The following is a 20,402-nucleotide window of genomic DNA, read 5'->3' on the forward strand; positions in this document are numbered from 1 at the left end:
TAAAATGTCCTATTACATAATTTAAAATTTCTAAACAACTCCTCATTTTGTAACCAAAAGTGGGGTCTAGTGCTCGCTGCTCAAAAGCCAATAAAGAGGCAAGGTTGGTGGAAAGGAAAGTTTGCTTTATTTTGGATGCCAGCAACCAGGGCGGACACCTGTCCGAAGGCTGACTCCCCGACACTGACAGAGCTTTTATAGGCTGAAGGAGGAGACTACATGCAGAAACAGCACAGTCAGCTCTGACCGTCATCTTGAAATTGGTCATGAGGTAGTCTGACCACTGCCATCTTGATTGTTTTAAGAACAGTTAATCTTCAGTTCTAGGGTTGGTTTGTTCCCATTTCCTTGAGGCCAATTCTTGGAATTGTGGCAGCTTATGTCATGGCTACAGTCTGATTATCATGTAGTTAGCTTCTTCCACCTGGTGAGCGTTTCAGTACCTATAAGACAGCTCACAGGATATGGCTCATAATATTACCTATAGCCCTTGAGTAGGAACTAAGGGTCCTTGACTAATGTTTAATGACTAAACTATTATTATTTGGTCTCCTTTGACCATTTTCCTTTGTTTCTTCATTTTCTCACTTCTCTGATTAAACTTATTCTTTGGCTAAAGTTTTTCCACAGATGAAAGACAGGCAGAGGACTTGGGAGACAAGGACCATAGGGTCCTGCTCCGTTTCTATCTGTCATGAAAACATAGCATCTTCAGAAAAGTGGCTTAGAGATTTGGACAATTTTTAAAGGCTGGGTATAATTGGCATATTACCAAATATCCAATTTAAATAAAAGTTTTCCCATTGAGTTTATCAGGAGTCATCAAACTATTTGGGAAAAAAATTGCTGTGATAAAGACTTAAATACTGTTTTTGGAAATGTTCAGATGATTGGCATGTTGGTAGACCAAACATCTGGATAGTTTGCTTTTGACATTTGGTAATATGCAGATAGTCCAACAGTTAAATGTGATGTGTTTTTAACATCCAGAAATTACTTTTCAAAGGCATAATTTTGTTTCCAACCAAAGCAAAATCAAAACACCACCACACATCTGTTCGACGCTGTAAGTTTTTCAAAGTATTTTTATATTTTTTACTTAGTTTGATTCTTAATGAAATCAATAAGAGATACGCATGAAAAATATTATTATTTTTATTTCATAAGGGAATAATCTGTGGCCAAAGAGGTTGTTTAGTGATTTATCTAGACTTCTGTAGGAAAGTTTGACAGAACTCAAACTCAAGTGCCCTGAGTCCCAATGTCAGATCATTTACAAATAATTTAGATGTTTACCATTTTATCCTCCTTTCTGATGGGATTATCTCTGGAATGGATGAACCTCACATCTTAAAGCATTCAGATGGCATTTATATATTAAACCTTAGAGTGTGTCATAAATCCTAAGAGAACCTAGGATGTTGGAAAATTAATTTGAGCTCAAAGGCCTAACTAATGCCTACAGATAGTGCTCAGTAATCTGCTTTCTACAGACACTGCAGATGTTACTTCTGTTTCCTCCAAAGAGCTTCCTTTTCAAATACATGTTTCAGGAAGTCTTGAAATATTGGAATCAGTTTTTACATTGCCTTTCTCTGTCTTCCTTGTGATCACGTAGTCAACAAATTCTAAGAGGAAATTGAAGGCATAGAAACAGAGGATCAGTAAAAGCTCACCAGGGACTTCCTGGGTGGTCCAGTGGTTAAAACCCCACGCTCCCAATGCAAGGGGCCCGGGTTCGATCCCTGGTCAGGGAACTAGATCCTGCATGCCACAATAAAGGTCCCACATACCGCAACTAAGACCCAGCACAGCCAAATAAATAAATTTTTAAAAAATAGAAGAAGCTCACCAGAAGAGTAAAGGTAAGAGAGAGGGAGCAGAAGGAAAAGAAATCTACTCTCCTCAATGGATATATTAGAAAATACCCTTTCTAGGGGGCTACCACTCGGTACCAGGTGACTGGAAAAATCATTCTTCATCTTGACCATCAAATATCAATACATCAGAACATTAGATAGTTACTCACAGCTATTCAGCTTTGCCTATCCCCAAGTCTACCACCACCTAGGGACAGCCCAAAATTGACAGAGCTTTTAATTTCTGAAATCAAATTAATCGGGATTTTGGGCATCTTCATAGACAAATGACAATCATCAAGAAAAGGTAAACCTGTAAGAGGGAGAGAGTGCCCCTACATATCTTAGGGGTAAAAAGAGAAGTGCTGTTTTCTCAGGTATAATAAGGTCCATGGGATACAAGAAAGCAGTGAGAAATCAGGGTCAAGGGTAGGTAATAATGTTTCTGTGGACAGACAGGAAGAAGCTGAGAGGGAGAATCAAGGTTTGAAAGGTCAGTGCTGTGGCATCAAATTAGAACTACACAGCGAGATCAGCTATATAGAGATTGCTTATAAGGAGACTAATCCATCATACAGGAAACATGTCTAACTCTTCAAATATTCTGGAGCCCCTGACTGTCCTCCTGGACTGGGCTCACTCATTTTCCTTCTGCTGATGCACCACGAAAATTCCCGATATAGCTCTTCCTCAACTGTTATCGACACAAGCCAATCTTAAATAATGAAAAATAATGACTTCTTTCTTGTTTCTCTTAGCAGATCTAACTAAAGTGCTTTTTGAAAAAACTAACTTTACTATAGACTTAATAATAGGAAGAAATAAATAGCAGCATAAAAAGGAAACATAAAAGATAGCCGTCTTCCCATAGTGTGGCTTTTCTGACAAGTGCCAGTCCAAAGGACTGTACATCTTCATGGACTTTGCCCAGGGCCCTTCCTCCTCCTCTTTATTTCCACGGGAGGGATTCCATTTTATTATCTATTAACTTTTCGTCCTGAATTTCTGATCCTTATTAATCCCTAAAAATCCCACTTAAGAACCATCTGCAACGCCCTCCCTGTAAGTTTCCAGGAAAGCCGCTTACTTCCCCGCAGGAGACTCTCTTCCAGGAAGGCTTTGGACAAGGAGCCAAGTTCCGGTGACAGGGAACAGACAGCAGATTTGCTCATCCCAGCGGCCTCAGCGACACAGAGCAGGTGGGAGGGGCTCTCCGAGGCCGGCTGATCTTCAGGACCTCCCAGGAGCAAGGACTTCTTGCCTTTCCCCATCTTTGCATCTCAGTCTAGTCCCCTTTTCTCCCGCATCAGAGGGGCTGTGACCAGTGCGCGTTGTTGAACAGAGTAGAGGACTCCAGGATCAGGGCAGGTGGACTTTAGTCTGAAGTCTGGAAGCTTAGAGAGGGGCTCAGGCAGGGCCAGGATTTGTGGACTCAATGCCGGCTTTTGCAGTTGTGGACACTATTTAGGGTTTTACGCGCCCTCGTGTGGCCACAATATATATAGCAGCAGAGCCCACCTTTACTACCCGTCCAATCTGCATTTCCTTCAAGTCATCTTAACAAAGTTGATCCACTGGGGTTGAAAGCTGCACCCCTGGCCAAGCTTTATCCATTCAGTTCAATACAACAAACTGCTCTCTGGTTAACTGCTGAATGAGGAACTCGGTATCTTGGTTCTACTTGTGTTTTAAGAGTTTCTAAGGACACTCTTCCTTATTCCTTTCAGATTTGACCAGTTTCCCACCTAAGAAGACTCTCTGAAGCTCAGAGGACAGATGGGCATGCATGCTCTGGAAGTGGTCTCCTCCCAGCACTGCTAATGTACTGCACATACACACATATTCACACACCAAGCTGACTGCACTGATTACCTGGGATAATTACCCACGGGGTTTACAGATTCCGCACAGCTGTCACTCAGAGCCTGGGCAGGGGGTATAAACCACAGGGTTATTGTCCCTAGTCAGAAACACAAAAGGAAGGGTCAAATACTGAGGACACTCTGGTTTATTTCCCAGGGATAAAAGGAAAAAAAAAAAAATTGGATCAGAGGAACTCAGAGGTCTGCAGATTGTTCTGGCACATTGCTTCTGCTCCGGCAGAGTGACATACGTCAGAGACTTCAAGCATTTGGGTTTCATTCCCAGACTCGCAGGCCCTAGAGGTAACCTGGTTCATTCAGCCAAGAGGAACCCTGCTAAGCCCTGTTGGGTGGATGTTCCATTTAGTGGGCTTTCAGAAAGATTAGGGCCAAGAGTAAACACTGAATCACTAGGATACATCCTCTATTCTGCCTAAGAATTAAAATTAGTCCAACCATGCTATCTCCTATCCAAGGGTTCATCAAACTTTTCCTTTCCCCTTCTACTCAAAAGGAAAGCTATCTTCTCATTAAATCCTACACAAGCTCCCTCCTTTCTCCTTAACCTTAGCCTGGAGACACAAGATGCAGGATGACCTGCTCCCTTGTTTTTCCTTGTTAATTCTACCTGGGACTTGAGCCTTACCCCTCATTTCTTGCCTGTGGACCACAAATCTCTTGGATTATGGCTATCCATCTACTACCATTTTTGAGTGCTAATATTCTGGACACGAGTCCTTGTCAGATATATGTATTAAAAACATTCAGATAAGTCAGAATATGAATATATATATATATACACCCATTGGGTATAGTGGAACTTGCCTTTTCATTATCTTAATGCTATCTTTCCAAGATTCAAAGTTTTTAATTTTAAGGAAGGCTAATTTATGATTTTTTTAAATGTTTGTTGTTTACTCTATATTCGCACATCCTTCTTCCCTTAGGGTTGTTAATATTTTCTCTTATGTTTTCTACCGGAATTTTTATTATTGTATTGATGCTTTTTACATTTAGCTCTATGATGAATTTCAAGTTAATTTTCATGCGTGGTGTTAGGTAAGGTCCAAAGTTCACTTTTTCCATATATGGCCTGTGGTTCCAGCACCATTTGTTGAAAAAAATTATCAGTTCCTCATTGAGTTTCCTTGATGCATTTGTATAAACAAAAAAATCAATCGTTTATATGTGAGAGCTCGTTTCTGGACTCTTTATTCTGTTTCATTGATCTATGTATCTAATCTATGACCTTGCTCAACTAACTTATTCATTCTAACAGCTTTTTCTCCCCCCTAATTTAAATACTGCCTTTTCTTGTTGTATGTCGTCTAGAGGACTACAAATCCCAAAGCTCTTTATTGATGTGTCACATTATTTAGGATCTAGCGACTATTCCTAAATCAGTTTGTGCAGCCAGTTCAGTGACAGCCATTCAGTCTGGATGTGGCATGTGTGTTCTGTTCCACATCCTGGTGCCTCACTCTTTCCTAATGCTACTATGTGATGACTTCCTGTCCCGTACACCTGGGATTGGGCCTGGGATTGAGTGCAGAGATGTATTATATGAAAAACTAGGGGCTCATTTACTTTTTTTAAAAAAGGGAAATACAAACAAACAATATTCAACAATAAAGTCTTCTCTAAGAATGTGAGCAAAGAAAGATAAAAGCTTCCGCTGAAAACTGGGAGATAACGTTTCTCATGGTCTGCTGCCAGGGTTGGGATGGTCATTGTGTGGAGATTGTTACCTGGTTTATTTTTCTTGTATTTATTGAACTCCTACTGTGGGCCAAGGGGAAAAAAAAGCACGCTCCTATTTCAGGCAGCAGAGAGAATTCTTTATCTCCAAAAATGCAAATGGAAAAGAGGGCACCACCTCCTGTGTCCATCAGCAAATACCAGGGCCCACCACCATCCTTCATCACCCCAGGCCCTGTGGCCTCGAAATTCTGATGATGTATAGCATCATGTTGTTTTCTTAAAGCATCAGCCAGCAGGTGTATTGACACTCGGTTGGCACCCTCCAGAATTAGGTTCTGTGCAAGGGAAACTGAACAGGGCAGATGTCTGGGAAACTGGAAAGCAGTGGCAGGGCTGTGAAACTCACCAGCCACTTGCAAACAGCATGTGGTTAGTGACCATATTTCCTTGGTGCTAAGGGTAACATCCTTTCACATTTTAACATTTATGAAGTTGGGATATTGCTTGTAGTATATATGGATGTATATTTTTACACACACACACACACACATTTGATGAGGTAGTGTTCTGTTTTTCTCTTCAATGACTATAATTAAATCAATGCTGTAGTTTACCAGCATGTTACTTGCCAATGCAGGAAGGCACTCATTACCATGTCAATTCTCACAATGTGCTAATGATACTAGTTGCCTGTTTTTTAAAGCCATATGTCAAAGTGATTAGTGCCTTTCTCTTTTTCATTAAGAAAACTTACAGCATGCTTCTCTTTTATTAGGCAACTGTGACACCTGCTGTCAGAAACAAAGAACTTACTTTCCAATTCCTTGCTGGTCTTTCCTATGGAAAAGAGATAAATATTGCTAGAACATGAAAACTTCTAGGAGAAAATGAGCAAATAACAGTTAATTTTTCCTGACCATTGAAATTCCAGTATTAAGTAGGTAGCATTATGTGTTGAAATATTGTAAGCAGCCCAAAGCATGTCTCTGTGTCTCCCCCTTGTCTTTACTTGAGGATTTGGTGATGAGTGATTTAGTGACCACAGATGGACAAATATTTGCAGACATCTACCCATTCTTTGAGCAGGTAGATAGCACCCTTCTATAGTTTCTAGTTCCTTTTGTATGTTTGTTCCTATGTTTTGTTTTGAGCATTTTCTTTTCTTTTCTTTTAACTTTTATTGGAGTTTAGTTTGCCCATGGGCTCTGTGGGTTAGGATTTCAGCAGGGCACGGTGGGGACAGCCCTTTACTGTCTGGGGTCTCAGCTGGAAGTACTAGGAGTGACTAAATGCCTGGATGTCAGAGCAACTGAGGCGATGTCACCCATGCATCTAGCGGTTGATGCTATGGGCAGAGACCTCTGTGCTCTATAGACTGGGACACTTATCTGCTGCTTCCCCACAGCATGGTGAGTGAGCATTAGCATGCAGCAGGTCCTGGATCCAAAGGCGTCCAGAGCCAGGCAGAAGCTGCACGGCCTTTTCTGACACAGTCCCGGAGGTTGTATAGCATCACGTGTGCTGTACTGTATTGCTTGCAAATGCACCCCTGTGGTCAGTCTAGATTCAAGAGGAGAGGTCCATGTTCAGAGAACCTGTGAACATGTTTTAAAACGACCGCATCTATTTACTTGTGTGCCCTGGCAGTCCATTTCTTACAATCAATTAGCAGAGCACCATTGTATGGCTGTGCCATGCTTAGTGTAATCGATTTAACCTTTCATGGCTATTTAGGTGGTTTCTAGTTTGTGGCTATCATGACTATAACTGCAATAAATATTTGTGTACAAGTCTTTCTATGGACATACATTTTTATCTCTCAGGAAAATACCAAGGATAAAATTACTAGGCCATATGGCAGTGTATATTTAACATGAGAAAGTAACACAATGTTTTCTAGAATATTATGACTTTGTATCCCCATCAGTTTATATGTGAGAATTCAAGTTACTCCACATCTTCACCAACAGTTAGTATCATTCATCTTTTTAAATTTTAGCCATTCTGCTACGTATGCAGCATTATCTCCATGTGATTTTAATTTGCGTGTCCTTATTGACAAATGTTATGAACACACTTTTGTACGCTTATTGGCTATATCTATTTTCTTGTGCAACGTGTGCATTCAGATCACTTGTACATTTTTATTGTGTTGTGTATCCTATTATTGAGTGATAGCAATTGCTTATGTATCTGGACACAAGTTCTTTGTCAGATATACCTATTACAAATACTTCCTCCTAGGCTATCTATCTCTTGCCTTTTCATTTTCTTAAAGATTTCTTTCCAAGATTAAAAGATTGTTGTTTTAGCATATATGTGGAACCTAGAAAAATGGTGATGAACTGGTTTGCAGGGCAAAAATGATGAACTGGTTTGCAGGGCAAAAATAGAGACACAGATGTAGAGAACAAACATATGGACACCAAGGGGGGAAAGTGGCGGGGTAAGGGTGGTGGTGTGATGAATTGGGAGATTGGGATTGACATATATACACTAATATGTGTAAAATGGATAACTAATAAGAACCTGCTGTATAAAAAAATAAATTAAATAAAATTCAAAAATTCCAAAAAAAAAAAAAAAAGGATTGTTGTTTTTAGACTTGTGGTTGCCAAAGGGGACAGAGAGGCAGGGGAGGGCTGGACTGGGGATTAGCAGATGCAAATTATATATAGGATAGATAAACAACAAGGCCCTACTGTAGAGCACAGGGAACTTTATTCACTATCCTGTAATAAACCATAATGGAAAAGAATATGAAAAAGAATAGATATATATGTATAACTGAATCACTCTGCTGTATACCAGAAACCAACACAACATGCTAAATCAACTACACTTCAATAAAAAAAGGGTTTTATTTCTTTTTGTTTTTTTAAGTATTTATTTTTTAGAGCAGTTTTAAGTTCTCAGCAAAATTGAGAAAAAGGGAGATTTTCCACATAGCCCCTGCCCTGACATGCATATGCACATAGTCTCCCCAAAGTCCTAAACCAGAGTGGCATATCTGTTACAGCCGAGGAACCTACACTGACATGTCATTATCAACCAAAATCTACAGTTTACATTAGGGTTCAGTCTTGGTGCTGTACATTCTAAGGGTTCGGACAAATGTATAACGACATGTATGCATCATTATAGTATCTAACAGAGCATTTCCATTGCCTTAAAAATCCTCTGTGCTCTGCAGATCTTTTTCCTCCTTGCCCCAACCCTTGATAACTACTCATCCTTTTAATTGTCTCCATAATTTTGCCTTGTTCCAAATATTGTATATAGAGTTAGAATCATATAGTAAGCACCCCTTTCAGGTTGGCTTCTTCACTTATTAATATTCATTTAAGGTATTTTCATGTCTTGTCATGCTTGAGATCGCATTTCTTTTTGGCACTGAATAATATTCCATTGTCTGGATGTACCACAGTGTATTTATCCATTTACCTACTAAAGAATAACTTGGTTGTTTCCAAGTTTTGGCAATTATGAATAAAAGAGCTATAAACACTCATGCATATAGGTTTTCGTGTGAACCTAAGTCGTCATCAACTTTGGGAAAGTAGTACAGAGGGCAAATGCTGTATTACATGGAAAGAGTATATTTAGTTTAGCAAGAAACCACCAAATCATCTTCTAAAGTGCTTGTACAATTTTGCATTCCCACCAACAATGAGTAACGGTTCCTGGCACTCCACACCCTCAACAGCACTTGGTATTCTCAGTGTTCTGGATTCTGGCCATTCTAATAGTTGTGCAGTGTTATCTCATTGTTGTTTTAACCTGTGTTTCCCTGATATATGGTATGGAGCATCTTTTCATATGCTTTTCTCCCGTCTGTAGATAGTATTTGCTGAAGTGTCTGTTAAGGACTTTGGCCAATTTTTTAATGTGGTCATTTGTTTTCTTACTATTGAATTTTGAGTTCTTTGTATATTTTGGATAGCAGTCCTTTATCAGATGTGTCTTTTGCAAATATTTTTTCCCAGTCTGTGTCTTGTCTTCTCATTCTCTTTACATTGTCTTTTGCAAAACAGAAGTAAAGTTTGAGGTCCAGCCTTACCTTAATACCTCAATGTTTAATCTCCACGTATTTGGGGATTTTCTGGTTATCCTTCTGTTATTGATTTCTAGTTTGTGGTCCATGAGCAGATGTATGATATCTATTCTGTTAAATTTGTTAAGGTGTGGTTTATGGCCCAGAATGCGGTCTATCTTGCTGAATGTTAGGCACAAGCTTGAGAAGAATGTATATTCTGCTGATGTTGGATGCAGTAGTCTATAGATGCCAACTCTATTGTTGATTGATAGTGCTGTTTATTTCAGCTATGTCTTAATTGGTTCTCAACTGCTGGATCTGTCCATTTCTGAGAGAGGAGTGTTGTGCCTCCAACTATCAACTATCAAGTGGATTTATCTATTTCTTCTTGCAGTTCTATCAGCCTTTGCAACACGCTGTTGTTAGGTGCCTACACAGTAGGAATTGGTATACCTTCTTGGAGAATTGACCCCTTTATCATAATGTAATACTCTTTAACTGTGATAACGTTCATTGCTTTGAAGTCTGTTCTGTCTGAAATTAATATGGCTACTCCTGCTTTCTTCTGATTAGTGTTAACATGGTATTTTTTTCTCCATCCATTTACTTTTAAGCTATATATATCTTGTAGATGACAAGTGGATTTCTTGTAAATGACGTATGCTTGGGATTTTTTTTTTTTTTTTTTTTTTTTGCGGTACATGGGCCTCTCACTGTTGTGGCCTCTCCTGTTGCGGAGCACAGGCTCCGGACGCGCAGGCTCAGCGGCCATGGCTCACGGGCCTAGCCGCTCCGCGGCATGTGGGATCTTCCCGGACCGGGGCACGAACCCTGTGTCCTCTGCATCGGCAGGCGGACTCTCAACCACTGCGCCACCAGGGAAGCCCCAGGTAGTGTATTTTATAACAACAAAATAATTCTAATTTCTCACCAGTCCCATCCTGATTACTACCATTCAATTCACACACACACACACACACACACACACACCCTATATCTATCTATCTATATCTATATATCACAACCATTATATGATATATACATAAACATAACATAATTGAATACATTGTTAATATTTTGAACAAGTTGTTATCCACTAGATCAATTAAGAATAAGAACAATAAAACTTTTTATTTACCTTCAATTACTCCGCCTTCAATGCTCTTTCCTTATGTATATCTGAGTTTCTGACTTGATCATTTTCCTTCCTTCTGAAGAATTTCTTTTAACACATTTTGGAAGGCAGGTGTACCAGCAAAAAAGTCCTTCAGTGTTTTTCGTCTGAGAAAGTCTTTATTTCTTCTTCACTTTTAAAAAGTAATTATTCTGGGTACGCAATTCTAGGATAGTTGGTGTTTTCTCTCAATACTTTGAATATTTTACTCTACTCTTTTCTTTCTTGTATAGTTTCTGAGGAGAAGTTAGATGTAATCTTATCTTTGCTCCTCTGTAGGTAAAGGTTTTTTTCCTTTGGCTTCTTGAATTTTTTTTTTTTTTTTTTTTTTATCATTTCCACTTGCTTCAAGGTATTTTTAAATTTTGTTTGTGATTTCTTATTTGATCATTGGTTGTTTAAGATTGGGTTGTTTACTTTTACTTTCCCTCTCTTTATGGGACTAAAATTATATACATATTAGAAATCTTGACTTTTTCCCATAAGCTGTTGAAATTTTGTTTATTTTTCTCAGTATTTTTACACTCTACACTCCATTATAGACATTTTCTATTGTTATATCTTCAGGTTCACTGATCTTTCCTTTTGCATGCCTAATCTACTGTAAATCATAAACAGAAATTTAAATTTTGAGACCAATTTTTTTATTTCTAATAATTCCTTTTTTGTATTCTTTGTATCATTTATCACTTTATTAACTTCGTTTTCTTTTAAATATTTGAATATATTTCATATCAATGTTTTACTATTCTAGTGGGCTAATTCCATTATTTCTGTGATTTCTAGTTCTTTTTTTATTGGTTGATCTTCTCCTGGTACTGGGTAATATTTTTCTTTATCATGTTTAGTAATTTTTATTGGAGGTCAGGCATTGTAGACTTATACTGTTGAATCCTGGGCTTTGTTGTGTTCCTTTAAAGTGTACTGGGATTTGTTTCTGATTTAATTTCTCTTTCTGATTGTTCGTTATTAGTGTATAGGAGTGCCAGAGATTTCTGTGCATTAGTTTTGTATCCTGCAACCTTACCAAATCCATTGATTGGTTCTAGTAGTTTTCTAGTGACATCCTTAGGATTTTCTATGTATAGTATCATGTCATCTGCAAACAGGGACAGTTTTACTTCTTCTTTTCCAATTCCTTTTATTCCTTTTTCTTCTCTGATTGCCGAGGTTAGGACTTCCAAAACTATGTTGAATAAGAGTGACAAGAGTGGACATTCTTGTCTTGTTCCTGATCTTAGTGGAAATGCTTTCAGTTTTTCACCACTGAGAATGTTTGCTGTGGGTTTGTCATATATGGCCTTTATTATGTTGACGTAGGTTCCCTCTATATGCATTTTCTGGAGAGTTTTTATCATAAATGGGTGTTGAATTTTGTCAAAAGCTTTTTGTGCATCTATTCAGATGATCATATGGTTTTTATTCCTTAATTGGTTAATGTAGTATATCACATTAATTGATCTGCATATATTGAAGAATACTTGCATTCCTGGAATAAACCCCACTTGATCATGGTGTATGATCCTTTTAATGTGCTGTTGGATTCTGTTTGCTAGTACTTTGTTCAGGATTTTTGCATCTATGTTCATCAGTGGTATAATACCTAGGAATAAACCTACCTAAGGAGGCAAAAGACTTGTACTCAGAAAACTAAAAACACTGATGAAAGAAATCAAAGATGACATAAACAAAAGAGAAATATACCACGTTCTTGGATTGGAAGAATCAATATTGTGAAAATGACTATACTACCCAGAGCAATCTACAGATTCAATGCAATCCTTATCAAATTACCAATGGCATTCTTCACAGAATTAGAACAAAAAATTTTACAATTTGTATGGAAACACAAAAGACCCCAAATAGAAAAAGCAATCTTGAGAAAGAAAAAAGGAGCTGCAACAATCAGGCTCCCTGACTTCAAACTGTATTACAAAGCTACAGTAATCAAGACAGTATGGTACTGGCACAAAAACAGAAATATAGATCAATGGTGCAGGATAGAAAGCCCAGAGATAAACCCACACACATATGGTCACCTAATTTATGACAAAGGAAGCAAGAACATACAATGGAGAAAAGACAGCCTCTTCAATAAGTGGTGTTGGGAAAACTGGACAGCTACATGTAAAAGAATGAAACTACCTAGCACCATACACAAAAATAAGCTCAAAATGGATTAAAGACCTAAGTATAAGACTGGACACTATAATAAAACTCTTAGAGGAAAACATAGGAAAAACACTCTTTGACATAAACCACAGCAAGATCTTTTTTGACCCACCTCCTAGAGTAATGAAAATAAAAACAAAAATGGGACCTAATGAAACGTAAAAGCTTTTGCACAGCAAAGGAAACCATAAACAAGATGCAAAGACAACCCTCAGAATGGGAGAAAATATTTGCAAATGAAGTAATGGACAAAGGATTAATCTCCAAAATATACAAACAGCTCATGGAGTTCATATCAAAAAAGCAAACAATCCAATTAAAAAATGGTGGAAGACCTAAATAGACATTTCACCAAAGAATACATACAGATGGCCAAGAGGCACATGAAAAGATGCTCAACATCACTCATTATTAGAGAAATGCAAATCAAAACTACAATGAGGTATCACCTCACACCAGTAAGAATGGCCATCATCAAAAAATCTACAAACAATAAATGCTGGAGAGGATGTGGAGAAAAGGGAACACTTTTGCACTGTTGGTGGGAATGTAAATTGATACAGACACTATGGAGAACAGTATGGAGGTTCCTTAAAAAACTAAAAATAGAACTACCATATGACCCAGCAATCCCACTACTGGGCATATACCCTGAGAAAGCCATAATTCAAAAGGACACATGTACCCCAATGTTCATTGCAGCACTATTTACAATAGCCAGGACATAGAAACAACCTATATGTCCAACGATAGATGAATGGATAAAGAAGATGTAGTACATATATACAATGGAATATTACTCAACCATAAAAAGGAATGAAAGAGTGCCATTTACAGAGACATGGATAGACCTAGAGTCTGTTATACAGAGTGAAGTAAGCCAGAAAGAGAAAAACAAATATCGTATATTAACGCATATATGTGGAATCTAGAAAAGTGGTACCGATGAACATATTTGCAGGGCAGGAAGAGAGATGTAGACGTAAAGAATGGACATGTGGACATGGGGGGGAAGGGGAGGGTGGGACGAATTTGGAGATTAGGTTTGACATAAATACACTACCATGTGTAAAATAGATAGCTAGTGGGAACCTGCTGTACAGCTCAGGGAGCTCAGCTCGGTGCTCTGTGATGACCTAGGTGGGTGGGATGGGGGTGTGGGAGGGAGGTCCAAGGGGGAGGAGATGTGGGTGTACATGTGGCTGATTCACTTCACTGTGCAGCAGAAACTAACACAACATTGTAAAGTAATTTTACTCCAATAAAATAAATAAATAAATAAAGTGTACTGGACTTCCCTCTGATAGTCTTTTCAGCATGGACTCTAGAACTTTTAGCATGGATCTAGAGTAGCCTTTTAGAGCATGAATCTAGCACTAGCTTAGCCTTACTACTAAGATGTGATCCCCCCTTACTCTACTGAATGTTCTGAGTGATGAACAAAGTCTCTCCATTCTGGTTCTGAATTTAGCTCGTAGAATTACTAGCTGAGCTTTTGTAACTGTTTGCTTTATTACTCCTCTGTAATTATTCTTTCTTCAGAAGTCACTATTTTCCTGATTCACGAAGTTTTCTGTTACACACATGCACAAATTTTTGTTCATCCATGAACTCTATGGACCCAATGTCAGATTTCTGGAGCACTTTCTCTGCTACACTGATCTACAAATCCTATCTTCCTAAGGATTCTCCCACCCAATTGAACTCTCTCCTCAATTCAGCAGAACCATAGGCTATGTTTGTGTTTCCTCTTCTTGTGCTGCATTTCAGGTTGAAATCAAGGTTACTGTGGGGCTTCCTTGTTTGTTTCCCTTATTTCAGGGAAGCCTATTGTCTAATTTCTAAAAATATCATTACATATAATTTGTTCTGTTTTCTGGTTGTCTATAGTATAAACCCAAATTTCGATACCCCGTAATGAGGAAATTGGAAATATTTGGACCTATTTTTTCTTATTCCATTCATCAGCTATCTGTGGATTTTGGAGAAAAGAACACCTAAGTTTATTTTGTCACCTTAACACCTATAGTTTCAAAGCAGTGAAGAATAACATTTTAACCATAACATATGGTATTTGGATGCAGTTATCCTAACAAAACTTTGTTCTTATTGTAAAATATAAGAAAAATCCAATCCCTTTAAATAAACGCTAAATACAAAGATAAAACGCATCATGAATTTATAAACATAAGTGTACCTCCCACTCACAGAAGCTATTCCATGTACTCCATTTCTCATCACTAGATAAAAGGGCAGGAAGAAACTTATTTTAGAGCACTGTACATCGATCTCATGATTGAAATGCAATCATTTCCAGTTCTTGAAGTTCTTATTCAAACCAGAACTATATGTCTTTTTATTCACAGTGTTTTTCCATTCAATACAGGCATACTGCAGGTTCAGTTCCAGACCACTACAATAAAGTGAATATCAAAATAAAGCAAATCACATGAAGTTTTTGGTTTCCCAATGCATATAAAAGTTATGTTTACACTATACTGTAGTTTATTAAATGTGCAATAGCATTATATCCAAAAAAGTACATACCCTTATTAAAAATACTTTATTGCTGAAAAATGCTAACCATCATCTGAGACTTCAGTGAGTCATAGCAGTAACATCAAAGATCACTGACCACAGACCACCATGACAAATAGAATGAAAATGAAAAAGTTTGAAATATTGAGAGAATTACCAAAATGTGACAAAGAGACACAAAGTGGGCAAATGCTGTTGAAAAAACGGCACTGACAGACTTGCTTTATGCAGGATTGCCACAAGCTTTCAATTTCTAAAAAAACACAATATCTATGAAGTACAATAAAATGAGGTATGCTTGTAAATATTTTTTGTTTGTTTTATGGGAATTCTACACGCCTGGTCTGCATGCCTTGGCCTGGCCACTTATTCTTTCTAAACTTCACTATTCATAGCTTAAGACATAAGGATAATTTCTATTTTACTAGCTTACAAGGTATTACCAGGATCACATGAGATAATCTATGAGGTACCTTTTTTAGATGTATTGAGCTATATATATATCATACACATGTTTGTGGAGTCCCAATGTCCTTGACATAAGGCATTATAATGTATGTGAGAATATTTATTTTACTAAGAAGTTACTTTGATAGTGTATGTCCTGAGTCTCTCTTCCTGAAAAGCATTTGATTTTAACTATATGGAGAATTGGAACATTTGCATGCATTTCATTAAGAAAAGTAATGGGATCTCCAATTAGTATAGTCAAATATTTATTCATTATCCTCAGATTTAAATTAGCTTTTAAAAAATCATATATCTCCCTTAATTGGTAATCCACAGTAAAAAAAACAAAAAGAAAAAAAACTAGTAAATATGAATATCAAGGCTTATTGCCTGGTCTCTCTCTCTCTTCTAATCTATCATCCTATCCATACCAACCTACTTATTCCTACACTGGGTAGTTAAAAAAATTGTTAAGGTAACTAATAATGATACATAATACACGAAGATGAAAACATCAATTTGAAGCAAGCAACAAAAAGTAAACCTCTGGTTTTTTAAATATTCATCTTTATTAATTTTGTCCTCAATGTGAATAAGAGGTGTTCTGGATCAGAGAGAGATTAGTTATTAGTATTTCCATAATAATAGCTGTATTGTTTCCTTTGCTCCACTCTTACCCCAAGACAACACAATGAAAGCCAGATGGGAAAACTTATTTGAGTGGTCAGATACTCCCTAAGCAAGAAATGGAGAAAAATGGATTTTCTCAGCTGTCTCATGGCTGTCTTTCTCTCCAGTCCAAAAAGAAGACACAAAAACCTTTGTTCCTTAGAGACAGGATGGAAAAGTTTCTAAGTTCTTACTCTAATCTTTTGGAATATAAATATATCACTCCAAAGGCCAGAGATGCCCCAGACTTTCAGGCTTCTATGACCTATAGATATACCTCCAAGGTCCCAGGTCTCATTTTCCATTGAAATTTTAACTCATACTTGTACCTATGGAATTAGATAAATGTCACTGGAGTTCTCTCACTCTCTATACTGGTATATTATCTTCTCATGGCTTATTCTTAGGTCAGAGTACAAAATTTCTACAAAATTTATTCAGAAGATCCTTGATCTGCAGAGACACAAAAATATTTTCTCTATATTGCACAGTCATACAATGGCAAGATCATAAAATTTATATGAAGAGCAAAAGTAGGAGAAAGTAGCTCTAGGTTAAGTCCTTGAAATTTCTCTTTTAATAAATCTCAGAAATCAACTAATTTCCTAGTTAAGAGACTCTCTCTTTAGAGTAAAATACATATACATAAGTCCTGTGCATATACACACACAGAAAACAACCAAGCAGAAAAAATATCCATTATTTTCACTCAAAAAAGTGACTATGTTTTGTTTTGTTTTTGTTTTACTTCCACTTGGGAAATTAAAATAAGCTTCACAGAAATTAGAGAACCAAAATATTTTGTTGTAAAATAGAGAGAAAAACTCATTAGGTTGACTTAAATGTTCTTTTGATTTTACTTTTTCAGATAAAGGGCTTTTTGCCCAGGGCATGTTATTGAAGTCAGATTTCCTTATTAGGAACAGAGCACTTTAGAGCTAGAAGAATCCTTCAATATTTAACAACCCTAATGGAATCAGAGCTAATTTTAGAAAATGTATGTCTAGGATACATATTGATTTGTAGTACTGATGAAGTTCGTGTTTCTTCAGAATTATATATTTCCAGTTACCTTTCTATGTTCTTATTACCCAGATGGGCTTTCTAACTGCTTTAAATCATAAATCTTTTAAAATTAGTATATCTTTTTAAAAATTTAATTTATTTTCTATTGGAGTATAGTTGATTTGCCATACTGTGTTAGTTTCACGTGTACAGCAAAGTGATTCAGCTATACATATACATATATCCATTCTTTTTCAGATTTTTTCCCCACATAGATTATTACAGAATATTGAGTACAGTTCCCTGTACTATACAGTAGGTCCTTGTTGATTATCTATTTTATATAAAGTAGTGTGTATATGTTACTCCCAAACTCCTAATTATCCCTCCCCCCACCTTTCCCCTTTGGTAACCATAAGTTTGTTTTTGAAGCCTGTGAGTCTGTTTCTGTTTTGTAAATCATAAATGTTGACAGGAGGTAGATGCTTGGGATTTTTAAAAAAGGTATTGACCTTTATTAGAGTCAGTGTGATATCCTGAAAAGCACTGGCTTTGTAGAATACAGACTTGGTTGGAATCCTTACTCTGCCACTTACCACCTGTATGAAATTGGAAAGTGAGATAGGTTTACTCACCTATGAAATTACCCCCCATTAATACATGAGGACACAGGATGTAGAGGCACTGGATGAAGTATGGTTACATGCTGCAAACTTTTGGCAGTTTAACAGAGATATATAAATTGCTAGCTGTGTGTGTGAGACACAGTAATCACTAAACCCATGGAAAATAATTTTAGTAAATTTCTAAAATAGAAATCATTTTTCTCTTTGTTCAATCTCTGATGGACCATCTAAATATCTCTGACTTTCCATAGCTCTGCCTTCTTCACCAACAGGAGGGTAACTCAAGACACAGTTGGAAAACTTCTTGTGCATCTTTTGAGAACTGCATTCGTTTGCATCACTTATACTGACAAGATCATTTACACACTTTCAACAAAGAGTGGTGCCTCAGTGTCCAGGAAAAGAATGCCTAGAAACTTCATTATGAGATTAAATACTCTAAAAGACAAGTTGGGCTTTCTTTCAACAAAAAAGATAAAGCGTTATGTAACACAGTGAGCAAAACAAATTGTTCCATTTTTGTTTCTTCTTGCTTTTCTGTTTTTTACTATGTGTGTGTGTACATGTCTGTGTGTATATGTGCAGTACTCTGTAACTTAGGCTATTTGAGAGGACTTCTATTCAACTCTTTTCTCCAGATTTCCACTTCAGTTCCTCTTAAGAGCTCTGATCGGTAAAATGTAATGCAGCAACCTCAATACTATTGAATATTTATCTCCTCAGTGGTTCAAAACTTTAAAAACAAACAAAGGAAAAATACACTGACAAAAACAACATTGCCTAAGACACGAGTTGGTATATATTTTCTGTAAGGGACTAGATAGTGAGTATTTTAGGCTTTGTGGGTCATGTGGTCTCTGATGTAACAACTACTTCTCTGCAGTAGCCATAGACAATACATAAACAAAGGGGTGTGGCTAAGTTCCAATAAAATTTTATTTATAAAACTGGTGGCCCACAGACCATCATATCACAACCCCTGGCTCATAAAATACAATGGATGCAATTTTATTTCTTAATTTTGTGGAATATCACAGAGCAACCTTCCAAATAGTGGGTTACAAATCATTACATTTAATATTCCACACTAAATACAGCTGGAATATCCTGTCTCTAGCAAGGAAAACTCCCAGGAATAAAATCCCTCTATCTGAGGGATAGGATTGAAATTTACCAATGTGAGTGAAAACTAAATTAAGATAAAACTGATAAAATTCTCCTTCCTGGTCAGAAGATCTGGTACAATCAACACCATTTTCTCCTTTCTCCACTCCAATCCATCATGCCAGATGTCCTTATCATATGAGAAACAGGTCTGACAACATTTTTTCTGTGTTTAAAATTCTAACAGCTATTGTCTTCAGGATAAAGTATCATTCTGTTACTCTGGCAAACTGACTTCTTCATATTCCATCTTCAACCTACCTGGAAAGCCTTCTTTCATGGCACAATCCACCCCCCCAATCCCATTTAACATGTTCCATTGTTAACATCTCCATTGATCACCCAATCAAAGGATCTGTCAGAATTTTAGATATGAGTTGACTTCATCTACATTGTTTTTAAACAATTTCATTTAACTTCATAGCAATACTCTCCTAGAGAGTTCATACCTTTGAGCAAATCTCATCATTCCATTAATATCCAACTAATTTTTTTTTTTGTCCTGCTTAAAAGACTATTACAGTTTCTACAAGAATATATTACTCAGTTGAAGCAACTGAGAAAGTTCAACAAAGGAATGGCAGAAGCAAAGATTAGAGGGGCTCAAGCCGTAACAACAAACAAAAGAGGAAAACATAACACAAAAACAAAACAAAAGCATACTTCCTCACTTCATAGGAAGAGAATGAGAGTAAATAATTTTCTTGGGTGACGTCTCCTTAAGAATTAGGGAAAAATAAGTATGATTCTTAAAAGAAGAAACCAATGAAAAAAATTAAAACTCTCAATCTCAACTTTCTCTTTCTATTTCTGCTTCTAACCATGGCCACTAGCAGGCAGCAGGACCATCACCAACAAAGCACCATGGAAAGCAAAGGCTCAAAATACTCCATATTTGCATGGCACGTGGCTAGAGTTTGAAACTGGAAGGGAATTTCAAACCTTATGCAGGGGCTGGTTACTTTGAAGGATTAAAAGTATTTTTTTTTTTTGAGATTATCACTACTGTAGGATTTCTCTGTTATGCTCAGAAGTGAGAGAGCAGGATAATGGGAACCTCACACATTGTCTAAGGGACTTGGGCATACACAAAGCTCCACCATTTGCTGATTACCCTTGAATGGGTGAATTTCCTTTTTGAGACTC

This window comes from Pseudorca crassidens, chromosome 7 (assembly GCF_039906515.1).
Source record: "Pseudorca crassidens isolate mPseCra1 chromosome 7, mPseCra1.hap1, whole genome shotgun sequence".
Lineage (NCBI taxonomy): Eukaryota > Metazoa > Chordata > Mammalia > Artiodactyla > Delphinidae > Pseudorca > Pseudorca crassidens.